The 17,031-nt window shown below is 38.7% G+C and overlaps 1 pseudogene across 1 annotated transcript in view; it reads left to right on the top strand.

Moving 5' to 3' along the window:
• The window catches only part of LOC309370626 (cytochrome P450 2D28-like), a 293,948-nt pseudogene that overhangs the window by 196,132 nt on the left and 80,785 nt on the right, over positions 1-17,031 (top strand). The gene's annotated exons all lie outside the window — the stretch shown is intronic.

Here is a 17,031-nt window from a genome sequence, read left to right as displayed (position 1 = left end):
TTGGGGGTGTTGAGGCTCTTCCTCCTCCTGCAGTGGAGGGGAAGGGTGGAAGAAGCAGTCTTGATGACCTAGAAAGTCAAGGAGTGGTCAAGGAGAATTAACAGAGACACATTTCTGTGCTTCTTAGATACTGACTTAGAGCAGAAATATTCGAACTGTAATCACTCTGTGAAAGCAATGTATGATCCAAACTGCCTACATGCTGTGCTGACCCCAGTGGGTCTCTACTTTTGGTTCTAGGTCATGGCATTCACCTGGGTCCCAGTGAATTGCAGAATTGGAGGGGACCCTGAGGGCCACCATCTCCCCCACCCCATGCAATGCAGAAATCTCAGCTAAAGCATCCATGACAGATGGCCATCCAACTTCTGCTTAAATATCTCCAAGGAAGGAGAGTCCACAATCTTCCAAGGGAGACCATTCCACTGTCAAACAGCTCTTACTGTCAGAAAATTTTTCATATGCTTATTTCTGAATCTTCTTTTTTGTAACATGAAACCGCTGATTTGAGTCCTACCCTCCAAAGCAGTGCTGGATCTAGACACATCAAAGACGCAGTTCAGTTAAACACATTTTTATTATCATTCAATTTTACAATTAACATTTACATTCAAATAAATGTCATAAGCAAATAGGATTCTCTGAATCCTTGGACTTCCCTCCACCTGTAATGGTTGGGTCTCTCCCACAGAAGCGAGACAACTCCGGCAGCAATTAACTCAGGTTTATTGCTCAAAACACACAAATCACTCTGGAGCTCAGTCATTCAGTGTCTGCTTCCAAATTAGCTGTTGCTGAGTCTGAGTTCCGCCCCTTCCTCTTCCTCCACTTAAAGCCCCACTTTTGCTTCCTTTCCTGTTCATGCCTCTCATTAATTCTTGCTCGCCTGTGCATAATGGGATGGACTATTTCCAGTGGCTCTCCCTCTGAGTCCTAGCTTAAACTTCCCCCTTGAACTCCTCCCTTCCTTCCCCCTTGAACTCTTCCCTTCCTTCTCCTTGTTTTCGGAGCTCAGGCTTTTACTGCAACTAGGCTGCTCCTCCCTCAGTCCACATTATTGCCTAATTACCTCCTCCTGTCTCTCCACGCTCTCCCTCTCTGCCAGCAATGGGAGGCAGCTGACATCACCCCCTCCTCTAAGCTCCCCTTCCTCCTTGACGCAGCCTTGCTGCCTGCTACAGAGACACAACAAGAAGTATAGAGAGACAAGCAGGTATTAAGAGAGGGGGGAAGAGATTGGAAAAAACAATATCAAAATTCACAAACTTCTGAGTTTTCCTTTCTTTTTCTTTTTTTTTTAATTTACTCAATGAAACCATTGTAGATAACAAATAAAGATTAATGAATTTAAAAATTATATCTTGGAATGTTAACGGTTTAAATGATAAGAGAAACAGAAAGAGAATGGAATATGAATTGAGGAAAGGACAATGGGATATCATATGCTTGCAGGAGACCCATGTGACTAGAAATTATAGAAGGGTTTTAGTAAACAAGAGATTGGGTCAAGAATTTATATCCTCAGATGTAAAAAAGAAAAGGGGAATTGTGATCTATTCAAACCCTAAACTAGATGCAAAGAAAATCTTTAAGGATGATGAGGGTAGATTATTAGGGGTAAAAATAACAAATGGTAAAGAACATTTAATTATAGTAGGAATTTACACACCGAATGGTAACAAAACAGAATTTTTCAGAAAAGTAGAAGCTAATTTACTGGAATTTATAGAAGAGGAAATTATTTTGATGGGAGACCTAAATTGTGTTACATCAATAGAACTAGATAGGACACAGAGAGAAAGAAAATCAAAAAAAGGTAGACTCCCAGACACCTTCTTTCAGAGGGTAGAAAACCTAAATTTGATTGACGCATGGAGATATAAAAACCCAGGAGAAAGACAGTATACACATTCCTTGGAAGCAAAAAAAAAAAAAAAAACAGCCGGCAGAATTGATGGAATATGGCTAACAAATAACAATTAAAATTTAAAAAGCAGAAATACAGACCAAAATTATTACAGATCATAACCCAGTCACATTAGAATTAAAGGAACATAAGAAAATTAATAAAAGATGGAGACTTAATGAAAGAATATTAAACAATGAAAAGACTATGAAAAAAGTGCAAGAATTAATGTAAGAATTTCTTGAATTAAATAAAGAACAGGATACAGACATCAGAACAATATGGGATGCAAGTAAAGCTTTCATAAGAGGCTTTTACATACAACAAAGTGCAATAAGGAAAAGAAATAGAGAGCAAAAACTAGAACAAATAAGGAAATAGGAATAAATGAAAAATTATTAACAAAACAACCAAAAAATGAATTAGTAAGCCAAAAATTAAAAATACTACAAACAGGCATCAGCAATATTAAATAGTGAAATCGAGGATAATATAAAATGGATGAAACAAAGGTTGTTTGAATTTGCAAATAAACCCGGAAAGGTGCTAGCCTGGCAATTGAAAAAGAGACAATAGGAAAAACTAATTGATAAAATAGTGGAAGAAGGAAGAACATTAGATAATCCCGAGGAAGTTAAAAAGTGCTTTATAAAATATTATAACAAGCTATATAAAGTAGGAACTGAGACAGAGGATGAAATAAAAGAGTATCTATGTTGAAAGGACATACCCAAAATTAAGAAAGAAAATCTCCAAGACCTAAACTCCCCAATAACCATGACAGAGCTACATCAAACAATAAGATGAAATTGGGAAAATCCCCGGGCCCGGACAGTCTTACCGCAATACATTACAAAAAATTAGAGGAATCACTATTATCACCTATGACGATACTCTTAAATAGAGTACAAGAAGACGAGAAGATTCCCAATACCTGGAAGAAGGCTCATATAGTAGTAATCCCGAAACAAGTATGAAATAGAGTTCATAACCAGTTATAGATCAATATCACTACTCAATAATGACAACAAGATTTATGCCCAAATATTGGCAACAAGATTAAAGACAGTTTTGCAGGATTGTATAAACAAAGAGCAGGCAGGATTCTTGCCGGGCAGGAAAAACTGAATAAGAAGGTAGCTTTTGTATTTGTGGATGCAGAAAAGGCGTTTGATAAAGTTTCACAGAAATTTCTCAAAATAATATTAGACCATATGGACATGGGAGACCAAATTGCAAGAGCGTTAAAAGCAATCTATGAACAAGAAGCAAATATAATAATAAATAAATAAATAATGACATGACTGATTATTTTAAAATACAGAAGGGCAACAGACAAGGGTGCCTGCTTTCACCATTATTATTCATTTTGGTTTTAAAAATACTAAATCAAGAAAGACCAAGAAATAAATGGAATATCCTTAGGGGAGAAAATATATAAAATAAGGGCATTTGCAGATGACTTAGTGCTAATGGTGGAAACCCCAAAGGAAAGCATAGCAAAGACTGTAGAAAAAATGGAAAACTTTGGAAAGGTGTCAGGTTTTGCTTTGAATAAAGAAAAACGAAATTAATGGTAAAAAAACATGGGAGAACAAGAGAAAAAGGAACTGGTAGAAAAATTTGGATTACAAATTGTAAAAAAAAGAGTGAAATATTTAGGAATTCAAATAACAATGAAAAATATAAATTTGTTTGAGGACAGTTATAAATTTTGGGGGGAAGAAATAAAAAGAGAAATGGAAATTTGGACAAGATTGAATTTAACACTCTGGGGGTAGAATTTCGGCTTTTAAAATGAATATCTTACCAAAATTCCTGTTTCTTTTTCAAATGATTCCCATAATAGGTAAAGATGATGGTTTTAAAAAATGGAAAACAGACCTAACAAAATTTATATGGCGTGGCAAAAAGCCACAGATCAAACATAAATTATTAACTGACATAAAAGAGCGGGGTGGCTTTGGACTCCCAGATCTGAGAATATACTATGATGTGGCATGCTTTAGTTGGGTCAGAGACTGGATTACATTAGATAACAATGACATTTTATTTTTATTTTTTAATATAATTTTTATTAGGTTTATAATATACAAACTTCAAATCTCAAATACATATTTCCATACATCTTGTGGACTCCCCCCATCTTCCCAGTGCTGCGTTCTCTGTAAATACCAAATCTCAACAATTTGTTAACTTGTTTTAAAAATAATAATGTATCTTCCATTTTATCGTGTTATCTAGTCTCTGAGCATTTCAATCTAAATCCATTAATTTTTAGTTTCAACACAATAAAATTATTTCATTACACCACTTCTGTCTTGTTATACCTTATTTACCAATTCAGAAATTTACCGATACTGAAGCTGTACTTTCCTAAAAAGGAGCATTTTTTAGCATTCATACAACTTATAATGTTTTTTCAAATAGTCCTTAAATTTTTCCCAAACTTCCTCCGTTTCTTCTTCTCCCGAGTCTCGGATTCTGCCAGTCATTTCAGCCAATTCCATATAGTCCATCAGCTGCGTCTGCCATTCTTCCAGTGTGGGTAGATTTTGTGTCTTCCAGTGCTTTGCCATCAGGATCCTTGCTGCTGTGGTCGCGTACATAAAAAAAATTCTATCTTTCTTAACCAGCCTCTGATCCACCATGCCCAGGAGGAAGGCCTCCGGTTTCTTGGGTGCGGTAAATCTAAGCACCTTCTTTAGTTCATTATGTATCATCTCCCAGAAGGCCTTCACCTTCGGGCAGGTCCACCAGAGGTGTAGAAATGTCCCTTCCTCCTCTTTACACTTCCAACATTTATTGTCAGACAGGTGATATATTTTTGCAAGCTTGACTGGGGTCATGTACCACCGGTATATCATTTTCATAATGTTTTCCTTCAAGGCAGTACATGCCGTGAAGTTCATTCCGGTGTTCCATAACCTTTCCCAGTCTTCAAACATAATGTTATGCCCCAAGTCCTGTGCCCACTTTATCATGGAGGATTTGACAATCTCATCCTGTGTATTCCATTTAAGCAGCAAGTTGTACATTCTCGAAATTAACTTGGATTTTGGCTCTAGCAACTCTGTCTCTAATTTCGATTTTTCCTCCTGAAAACCCACTTTTTTGTCTGCTTTAAAAACTTCCTGAATTTGAGCATAGTGTAACCAATCTCGCACCTTGTTTTTTAGCTTTTCCATACTCTGTAACCTCCATTTATCTCCAATTTTTTCAATTATTTCCCAATATTTAGGCCAATGGGCCTCCATATTAAGCCTTTTACGCGCTTTGGCCTCCATTGGTGAAAGCCACCTCGGAGTTTTACTCTCCAATAGGTCTTTATATTTTGACCAGACCATAAAAATTGCCCTTCTGACAATATGGTTTTTGAACAATTTATGAACTTTAACCTTGTCATACCACAAATATGCATGCCACCCAAAAGCATTGTCGAATCCCTCCAGGTCAAGGACATCGGTGTTCTCCAACAGAATCCAATCCTTCAACCAGCAGAGGGCTGCAGATTCATAATATAACCTCAAGTCCGGCAGGGCAAACCCCCCCCTTTCTTTCACATCAGTTAGTATTTTGAACTTTATTCGGGGCTTTTTGCCCTGCCAGACAAATTTGGAAATATCCCTCTGCCATCTTCCAAAACATTCCACCCTGTCCACGATCTGGAGGGCCTGAAACAAAAATAGCATTTTCGGCAATACATTCATCTTTATAGCAGCTATTCTGCCCAACAAGGAGAGTTTCAGTCTTGACCATGTTTCCAAGTCTCTTTTGATCTCTGACCAACATTTCTCATAATTGTCTTTAAACAAGTTCAGATTTTTGGAGGTCAAGTGCACCCCTAGATACTTTACTTTCTTAACCACATTTAGCTCTGTTTCTTTTCTGAACTCCTCTATTTCAGTAGTTGTCAAATTTTTTGCTAAAACTTTAGTTTTTTGTTTATTCAGCTTGAATCCCGCTACCCGACCAAAATCAGAAATTAATTCTAACACCCTTTTAGTGCTAGAGACTGGCTCCTGTAATGTTAATACCAAGTCATCTGCAAATGCTTTCAGTTTATATTGTTTCTCTCCGACCACAATTCCCTGTGCCACCCGGTCATTTCTAATCATGTTCAATAGCACCTCCAGGACTGAGATAAACAACAGAGGAGATAGAGGGCACCCCTGTCGTGTCCCTTTTTCAATTTTAAACTCCTCTGTCACCACGTTGTTTACTATCAATTTAGCTTTTTGCTCTGAATAAATTGCTTCTATTCCATTTTCAAACCCCCGCCCTACTCCCATCCTTTCCAAGTTTTTCTTCATAAACATCCAAGAAATGTTGTCAAAGGCTTTCTCTGCATCAATAAAGATCAACACCGCTCTTGTGTTTGAGTTAATCTGTAAAAATTCCAAAATGTCAATGATGTTTCTTGTGTTGTCAAATAAATGTCTGCCAGGGAGAAAGCCTGCTTGGTCCTTATGAATCACTTCATTTAGTACTTTCTTAAACCTACTTGCCAAAATGTCTGCAAAAATTTTGTAATCCACATTTAGGAGTGAGATAGGACGGTAGTTTTTAAGTTGAGTCTTTTCAGTTTCTGATTTTGGTATCAACGTGATGAAAGCTTCTTTCCACGTTTCCGGTGCCTTCCTCCCTTCCATGATTTGATTGCAAACTTCCAGCAATGGTTGTATCAATGAATCCTTCAATACCTTATAATATTTGGAAGTCAGTCCATCTGGTCCCGGAGACTTGCCCAGTTGGAGGTTCTGAATGGCGCAGTCAATTTCCTGGGTTGTAATGTTGCAATTCAAAGTTGCTCTCATTTCCTGGGGTATTTTTTGTAATCCATTAGTTGTAACAAATTGGTCCATCTCCAGGCATTTTTGTGGCCTTTGTGAATACAGTTCTTTGAAATATCTCTGGAAACACTTTCTGATTTCCTCGGGTTTCTGTATCATTCTCCCTTCGATCTCTAGATTTGTAACTGTATTAAGCTTTTGCCTCTTTTTCAACTGCCAGGCCAGCAATTTACCACATTTATTAGCAGATTCAAAGGATCTTTGTTTCATTTGTTTAATTTTCCATTCCACCTCTTGATTTATCAATTTCGAATATTGTGCCTGGAAAAACTTCACCTCCCTCAATACTTCCTTTGATTTAGGCCTGGACCTCAGTTTTTTCTCTCCTTCCCTTATTTTCTCCAATATCTTCTCCTTCTTTTCATTCCAGAGCCTTTTTTTGAACGTATTCTGCTGTATTAGAAACCCTCTCATGACCGCTTTGCTTGCGTCCCAGATTGTTCTTTTTTCCACACTTGTCTTTAAGTTTATTTCAAAATAATCCTTTAAAGCTTTTTGGGCCTTTTTAACAATCTCCTGATCTCTTAACAAAGCGTCATTCATTCTCCATCTGAAAGATCCGGTTGTACTTAGTCTCAGCTCCATTCTCAGAGCATTGTGGTCGGAGCAGGTTTTGGGGCAGATTTCCACTTTTCTGGTTTTCGGTGCCAGCCCTCTAGTTATCCATATTTGGTCTATTCGCGTCCATGTCATGTGAGCTTCAGAAAAGAAAGTGCCTTCTTTCCCTAGAGGGTTCTTGATCCTCCATATGTCGATCAAATCCAAATTGTCAGTCATTTCGAAAAAGGTTTTTGGCAGTCTGCCGTCTTTCGTCATATTGGCACTTTGCGACTTATCCATATTCACTGATGCAACACCGTTCATATCTCCCAACATGATAATATTGTTGTAATCCAGATAGTCCAGCATGGTCTCATGCAGCTTCCTATAAAATTCCGATTTTCCATCATTTGGGGCATATATTCCTAGAATCAAAAACTTTTCTCCTTGTGTCTGAATTTCAATTGCCAATATTCTGCCCTGTTCATCTTTAAATACAAATTTTGGTGACAGGTTCTCCTTTGCATATATCACCACTCCTCTTTTCTTGACTTTATCCGATGAGATAAATTCTTGGCCTAGTCTTTTGTTAATTAACACTTTTCTATGGAGTCTTGTCACATGTGTTTCTTGCAGGCAAATGATGTCTAATTGTTCTTTTTTCAAAATATGAAAGACTTTTCTCCGTTTTTCTGGCAAGTTCCCGCCATTTATGTTCCAACTAAGAAGCTGCAGAGACATCCTGGTCTACTTCTTGAATATCACAGTTGGGTATCTAGCTTGTCGTCTGTTCCCGAAGGTAACGGTGCTGGTCCACCTCCAGATGGCGCAGGTCTTGGTGGTAATCCCGGTGGTGGTGGGGGCCAGGAATCCGCGGCTCTCTTTTGGAGGTCCTCCTCGTTGTCGTGTAGGAACTTCTGGTGATCCTCTGGTGTCTTAATTCTTACCTTCTTTCCTTTATATGTGAATGACAAACCTTGAGGAAATTCCCACCTATAAGGAATTGCGTTGTACCTTAACAATTTTGCAAGGTCTGTATATGAGGCTCTAAGGTCCAACAAATATTTAGGAATATCTCTATAGATCTCTGCCCTTTTACCTTCAACTTCCAGGGATTTTTTGAAATGTTGGCCTAGTATCTTATCTCTTTCCTCTTTTGTTCTCAAGCAAACCAAACAGTCTCTGGACTTGTCTTTCTTAACCGATCTTCCCAATCTGAAGGCCGTCACAATCTTAAAATCCTTGTCTTCCTCAATCTCCCAAAATTTAGAAAACAACTGTGTCAAAAATTCCTCTAGATTGCCCTGCTCCAACTCTGGGACGGCCCTCAGCCTAAGATTACATTCCTTACTTTTCAGTTCCACCATTGACAGGTAGGCTTGCTGTTCTCCTACCTGTCTTTTCAGAGGTCTTACTTCCCCTTTGATCTCCTCCACTTTATTGCACGCTTGCTCTGCTTTTTGATTGGCTTCCGCAGCTAGTTTGTAGTTCTCCGCCGTAGCTCCTTGCAACTTCTCAATCGCCTGAGTATGCTGGGAAACCTGATCTGTTAACTTGCTGATAGTAGATGTAGCTCTATCAATTTTAGATGACTGATCGTCCACCTTTTTATTCAAAAGTGCCAGTTGTTCCAAAATTTGTTTCAGGACTGGATCAGATCCTCCGGCTGCCATATCTTCTGTAGCAAGCGTTTCAACTTCTTCCTCCTGCGCTGTCAGCACAGTTGGTACAGAGGATCTGCGGTGGTGAATCAACGTTGTTTGAACCAGCTGCCCAGCTTTCTTATCTTTTTCTTTAGCTTCCTTTGCTTTGGCTGCTCTTGTTTTCCCTGGGCCACTCATTCCCCAGCTGCCTCTGTTCAAGGTCAAGTAGTCTTTCAATCCATGAGAAAGGCAAGTCCAGAATGTCAACAATTAAGCCACAAAGAATCCCAACAAAGTACAGTTCCCAGACCTCAATACCTCCGCAAATCCGCTAGAGGGAGTTTTCAAAAGAAAGAAAGTTTCTTTTCCGCCATTAAAGTTCCTAATTCAGCTTTTATAATCCCCAAATCCAAAAAGGAGGTTTTCAGATAGTTCAATTTCAAGGTAGTGCCACAAGGTAGCAAAGAGGTTGCAATATCAGGGTTAAAGCAATATATGTGTCCATCAATGTAACAACTTGTTTTTGCGAAGAAGTTTCAGCAGCCTGACAGCGCTCCTTTGCAACACTGGCAGTCCAATAGCTCGGTTATCCCCTTCAGTTCCACGTCTCTTCCCGATGGGGGGAAGGTTCCTTAGCACAATGATATCAACCAATTTAATCCTTCAGTCTTTTATCTTCAAAGAGAGCACAGTCTATTAATGCCCCTTCGGGCTAGTTTCAAAGTCTCTTTTAACTACTTCAGCCCACATCAAGTTCTTTGCTTTGTTCTAATTAACAGGGCTGGGAGACGGACTTCCTGTTACTCGCCTCCCGTTTTCAGCCAAATTAGTCCAAATTGAGTCAAGCTTTAATTAGCCTTTAGTACCCCCTTACTCACGGGTCAGTTGCAGCCAATTCCGATAATTTTCAAGAAGAAAGGTCGACGCTCATCAGCAACAGCAGCGCGGCTTCACTTCCGCGAAAAGAGCGATGAACTCACAGCGCCGCTCCCCCGTTCACGTTCCGGAGCCTCTTACGAGGTCCCTTCGTCGTTTCTGGGGGGGCTTTTGGCACCCGCCGAGTCCCACGGCCGCAGACTCGCTCTGCCTGCGGTTTATCTTAGTGGGTCTCCGCTTTGCCGCAGCGGACGACCCTTTTTCGCGGAGCCCCTCTTCACACAGTAAAGAGGACCGCCATTGCCGTTTTGCGCCGCCTCCGGAAGTCCGATAACAATGACATTTTAGACTTGGAGGGATGGAATAACAGATACGGTTGGCATGCCTATCTAATTTACAACAAAGTGGCGGTGCACAAAGAATTTCTAAGTCATGCAATTAGAAATTCGTTATATAAGGTCTGGGTGACACATAGAATGTTGTTAGAACTGAAAACCCCATGGTGGATTTCACTGCTAGAAGTAATACCAGTTAAAAAGGAAAATACGATAGGAAGATGGGTGACATACCAGCAGCTCCTAAAGGAGGAAAAGGGCCAATTAAAATTAAGACCATATGAAGAGGTGACCCAATACTGCACCACATGGTTACAATATCATCAAATTGCCCAAATATTTAATCAGGATAAAGCAATAGGATTTGAAAAAGAAGAATCAAAATTACAAAAAACATTACATAGTTGTTGTTTAGTTGTGTCCGACTCTTCGTGACCCCATGGACCAGAGCACACCAGGCACTTCTGTCTTCAACTGCCTCCCACAGTTTGGACAAACTCATGCTGGTAGCTTCGAGAACACTATCCAACAAAACTCAAAAAAGAGTATATCCAAAATGTATATTTTTTTTATTAGAATGGGAGTTGAAGGATGAAGAAATAAAAGAAGTTATGACTGACTAAATGGGCATGTGATATAGGTTACGCAATTTGACTTGAACAATGGGAGAAATTATGGAAATGTGATATTAAATTTATGGCGTGTTACACAATCAGAGAAAATTTGATGCAAATGGTGTACCAATGGTACTTAACTCTGGTAAAATTGGCTAAAATTTACAAATTAAAATCAAATACCTGTTGGAGAGGCAAGAAAGAAATAGGAACAATGTTTCATATGTGGTGGGAATGCTGACCTATTAAACAATTTTGGAATGAAATATATGAAGAAATCATAAAGATGTTTAAAATATCTTTCAGTAAGAAATCAGAGGCATTCCTTTTAGGTATAATCACAAACGATATACTTGACAATCAAAGGAAAGTATTTCTTTATGCAACGACAGCTGCCAGGATGCTTATAGCAAAAAATTGGAAAGGGGGAAAAATCCATCAATGAAAGAACGGCAAATTAAATTTTGTGAATATATAAATCTGGCAAGACTCACAGCATTCATAAGAGAACAATTGGACCAGAAATTATTAAAAGAATGGGAATGTGCCACAGTATATGAAAAAACATTGTTCTGGAGTAAGCATATGTAATGCATGATGCTTTGTAGGGTTAAAGAAAAAGCAAAATGATGTAAAAAGTATAACGATAGAGTTAATCACAACAATTTAGAAAGAGTAAAATTTTTGAGGTTTTGGAACAAAGGAAGGAAGTCAATAAGTGTATATGTATGTAATGACTAGATTAGAATGTAGATACGGTTTTATTTGTAGATGTGTGCTTTCCCCCTTTTTTCTGTTTTTTCCCCTTGTTTGCATAGTTTTATTTTGGATTCAGTGTTTGAATTTTTTGTTGTAATTTGATTATTTTTTTTAAGGAAAGATAGCAGAAATGCTGACATTACCATGAGGAAGCGTGTTCAAACTGTTTGTGCTTTGGATTAGCACTATAAAAATATGATCTGCATTATTCTTCAGGGCTAGCATATTAGTTTGAGTCTCACTAAAAAAAAAAAAGGTGTCTATAGCTTCTCTGGAATTCCACAATGACTAGATTCTGTGAATTGTCACTAGCTGAAAATGTGAAAGAAAACTATGGCTCAAAATATATTCCCAGCTCCCAGGCATCATTCCAAAACTGGGCACAATCAGAGGACCCCTCCTGGAACAAGTTAGTGGCCTTTTGTGGTAGGTGGGGGGTGGGTGGAGAATAGGGATGCGGGGAAATTCAAGTCAGTTCACATTTTAAAGCAAATTTGCCTAATACACAAATGGAGAGCCATTGTTCAAAATGTACACTTCTCCATTTTTTAAAATTTGTAGTTGTATTTATTAAATCCTCCAGCTCAACAGTCTTTTAATGCCGATCTTTCCTCTCCAAAAATTAAACCTTGAAGAAAGTTGTTTCTTCTCCTTCCTTGTTTTTTTCATTAAAGATCATTTACTTACATTTTCTGAATACATAAGGAGCTAGAAAAGAAAAGTTGACTAATATAAATCAGTGTTAGAAACTGAAATATGAAAGCTCTGAGCTAAATAGCACCTTAAACCTAGGTTATGGGTGCAGAAACAGAATTTTAGGTGTGCTTTTTTAATAACAAGAATGCAAACTGAAAATGAATGAACTGCAGCTAAAATCTTATATTCATTTTTGACATGGTCTAGTCCTCACCTGAAGACTGCAGAAAACAAAGCCATGCTTCCCCTTACCTGACCCCCTAATATTCTTAAGAGTGTCTCTTCTCCATTCTTCAGAAAGTGGCTGGAAGTGGGGAGGCAGAAAAAAGTCATCCTTTCCTTTCACTCTGCAGTTTTAATCTGAAATTTTAGACTTAGAAGTGCACCCAGGGGCCACACCATGGACACCATCATGATTGTCACTGCTAAGTGGGTAGAGAGTAGACAAATTTAGTTTTCCATGATGGCAACAAAACTATGTAATTCCCTTTTTGAAAGGGTTATTTGTTCACCTTTGGTCCCTTTGGTGGGCTCTCGAGACCGGTTCTGAATGTCATTGTTCCATCTTTATCCCTTCTTTCCTCCAAAAAGTCTCCTGCGGTGGACAAAGTCTTCTTACTCATGTTTTTTGTCAGGTTTACAATGTCTCTCTCACACCAAGACACAGCAAGCTTGCAGCTTTATTACCCTTAGATTTATTGACTATTTACACAGTAGCTCAGTCTGAACCCTCCCGGCTCAGTTCTCTCGCTATGAGATAGTTGGACCCACAGGATGCAGCTGTTGACGCCAGCAGGATATCCTCCACTGGTTGCTCCACCTCCTGCTGAGCTACCATTGCACCTGTACTCTACTATTTTGCCTGCTCTGAGGAGACTCTGGGGCAGCCTGCCCCTCCTCCTCCTCTTGAGCCAATGTTTGCCCTGTGCTGTCTTGGGAATTTATAGTCTGCATTCCAGGATGGGGGAGGCTTGCATCACTCTCAGTGTGGGCAGGAATCAATCAGACACACTTCCACCTCCAACAGCTGCATCAGCCTCCTCCAGAATTGCGAGGTAAATTGTTTCCCTCTGTCTGAAATCACTTGCAATGGCAACCCGTGCAGCTGGAAGACATGGTTGACAAACAACTGCGCCATTTCCTGTGCTGGTGGCAACTTTGAACATGGCACAAAGTGCGCCATTTTCGTGAACAAGTCCACCACCAGCCAGACTACTGTTTTTTTCTGAGAGGGTGGCAAGTCCGTGATAAAGTCCATTGCAACCGCCTCCAAGTCTTCGCTGTCACTCTGGGAAAGGCCATTCCTAACATTTTTTATCTCAGTGATAATCATGAGAAATTGATGAGGCTGTGAGATAGTTGTTGTTGTTGTTTTGTTGTTTAGTTGTGTCAGACTCTTCGTGACCCCATGGACCAGAGCACGCCAGACACTCTTCCACTGCCTCCCACAGTTTGGTCAGACTCATGTTTGTAGCTTCGAGAACCCTGTCCAACCATCTCATCCTCTGTCGTCCCCATCTCCTTATGCCCTCCATCTTTCCCAACATCAGGGTCTTTTCCAAGGAGTCTTCTCTTCTCATGAGGTGGCCAAAGTATTGGAGCCTCAGCTTCACGATCTGTCCTTCCAGTGAGCACTAAGGGCTCATTTCCTTCAGAATGGATAGGTTTGATCTTCCTGCAGTCCATGGGACTCTCAAGAGTCTCCTCCAGCACCATAACTCAAAATCATCAATTCTGTGAGATAGTAAGTGGCCCTTATCTCAGATCAATTTAAACCTGATCTCATTTCTCCAACCCTCTATCCTCTATCAGAATGCATTCCAGAATACTGATTTGTGGTATTAAGGCCCTTGGAATACCTGTTTGGCTTAGTAAGAATAAAAATGACCACTCACAGCATGAACAAAGCTACTTATAAATTTTAGGAGAAAATCCATGGCTTCTATCAGTTTCTGGAACCGTTCACCTTCAAGAGGAAATCGATGCCCAAAAGCCACAGCACATATCACATTGGAGACTGAATTAGTGATGGGCATGGAAGGGTCAAGTGTGTGCCCTGCAAAATAAAATTATTCTAATGTTAGTTCAGCTGCTCCTGTTCATACTGACAGTGGGATTTCATGGTGACCAAGAGAAACTGCTGGGATCTCCATTAGGAACCAAGAAAAACATATCACATTCCTTTCTAAAATGGACAGAGGTAGTACACAGATATATCTTCATACGCCAGCTCAGCACCATCTCCTAGCATCACATAACCTTTGTACGTGCAAAAACCTCCATGAGCTGATGAGCCTCCTCTGCTATTTGGTGCTATTTCTTCCCCAGCCCCAGCTTCTGCATAGTAACTACACCAAAGCGTCTCTGTTGCCTCCAGGTGTGACCATTTGATAATGCAGTACCTCCAAAAGGGGGAACAGAGGAACTATTGTGGTAAATAGAGATCTTTGATGGATGGGAGGACTTACAGAGAGCCAAGTTCTTTGTTTTCCCACTTTCGCTTTTAAGGATAAAGAAAGGAGAAGTGTCCGACCCCATTGTTAATAGTAAAATAGAAGGGAATTTGAAAAGGCTGCAGTTGCAACGTACAGGATTTAATATTTATTATGTACCTTCAATCTCCTCATTAATTGGATTTATAATTCCGGTATATAAAAACAGAAGCTGGAATTTGATTATCTGGACTATTAATTTATTCACCTTGGATTTGGGCATGGACAACTAGTGGATGGATTAAGTTACTACAACTTGTTTTTCTGTGCTTCTTCCAATGTTAGTGGAATTTTTTTCTTCTTTTCTGAAGTGACCTTGGCTCCATTTCCTCCTTGTGCTGTTTTTCCTTTCTCAGTGGAGCTTTCCTTTTCGGTTATTTGTGGCTATTTTCTGCAGACACTAAACACCATTCCTTTGGAATATTAAACAGATAATCCAGACATTAAATTTAAGGTTTAATTGGTTCTCCGTATTGATACTGTGAAAGGACCATCCCATCTTAAGTGGAAGATATAATTTATATTTGGAGTTAAGTTCCTCATTTTTTCTTTTTTTAAATTTTGATCTTTTGGATTTATACTCTATTTGGATTACAATTTGGATTACAATTTTATTTGGATTACAATTTGGATTACAATTTTATTTGGATTACAATTGAGGCAAGTACAAATACGGAAGGAAGAACCCAATCAGTATTAGCCCAAGTGGGGGCAAGAAGATTGTCTTCAACTTTGGTTAACTTTGGTCAGGATTGTGACTTCCTCTTTAACTTTCCCTATTAAAGGGGGACTAATTAATATTAAATTAATTTTTTTGCTTTAGGAAATTATAAGATACTTTTATTTGTAAAAAAGTTTGTGGGTTTTCCATCATAGCTATTTTTTAAATTTAAAATTAGTAATTTGGTCATATTTGCTGTGACTTGAACAGGTGGGGAACGTAATAAAGGATATCTTGGGTAAAATGTCACATCAACAAAAGAAAGGGATGGAGGGGGGGACACCAACTGACAGGAGACCGTCAAAACAAGAATCTGGTTTTAGAGCAGAAATATTGAAAATGTTTGCAGAAATTAAACAAAGTGAAAAGAATTAAGAAACAAAATCAGTACAAGTAGATAATAAAATGGAACAAGTGGATAATAAAATTGGGAAAATGGATAAAAAAATTGATGAGACAGTTAATGAACTGAAAGGGCAAATAAAAGAGGTTTCTAAAAGAACACAATCACTAGAAGAGGGGTTGAAAAAGACAAAATTGGAGATGAGGGAAGTGAAACGAGAGGAAGAAAGAATGAAGGTGGAGATGATAGAAATAAATAAATTGCAGGAGGAAATTAAAGACGCAATTGCTATGAATGGACTGAGACAGAGGGAAGTCAACCTAAGGCTGAGATCTGTACCGGAAATTCAGAACGAGAATGTTAAAGAGAGACTGATTACAGAACTGGCACAGTGGCTGGAGATCCCTGTAGAAGAAGTAACAAAAACGGTGCAAAATGCATTCAGGATGAGAGTAAGAACAACCAAGGCAAGGAAATTTCCAGGTGACTGTTTAATTACATTTAAAGATCAAGAGATGAGAAATTTGATACTACAGAAGAATAGAGAGAAAAGACTATATATAGATGGGAACTACACAATCATCTTCAAAGATATTCCGATAAGGCTGTTGAAACGAAGGGACCCTTATAAGCCACTGGTGCAGATTCTCAAGAAGAATAAGATTGACTTCAGATGGGAATTCCCAGGAGGAATTTCCTTTTTCTATAAAACCAAGAAACGTAAGTTGACAAGCCCTGAAGAAATAGGGAAGTTTACGAGAAGATACAAAGAATTGCAAGTGGAAGAAGAAGAGGTCAAAGGTGCAGAGGGAGGAGTAGGACCCAGGGACGAGTCAGAATCAGCGGAAGAAGAGAGTTCCAAAAAAGAAGAAGAAGAAGCAGAAGAAAAGGAAGACAGGTTATAGTAAATTAACATAAATTTATTTAATTGGCTTCTATCATGGCTCTAAAACTATGGAATTGGAACATTAATGGGATGAATGACAAAAAGAAACGAAATAAAATTGAACAATTTTTTTAAAAGAAAAATTTGGACATTATATGTTTACAAGAAACACATGTGGCAAGGAGACACAGAAAAATTTTGATCAATAAAAGACTAGGGAATGAATTTATATCTTCAGATCAAGAGAAAAAAGGAGGGGTTGTTTTATATATCAAATACAAAATTGAAGCTCAACAAATATTTAAAGATGAAGAAGGAAGAATTATAGCAGTTCAGATCAAATGGTAAGGCGAAAATTTAATAATTG

This window comes from Podarcis melisellensis (assembly GCF_964234715.1).
Source record: "Podarcis melisellensis genome assembly, chromosome: 5".
NCBI classification, from domain to species: Eukaryota; Metazoa; Chordata; class Lepidosauria; order Squamata; family Lacertidae; genus Podarcis; species Podarcis melisellensis.
This window is presented reverse-complemented; position numbering and strand designations above follow the sequence as displayed.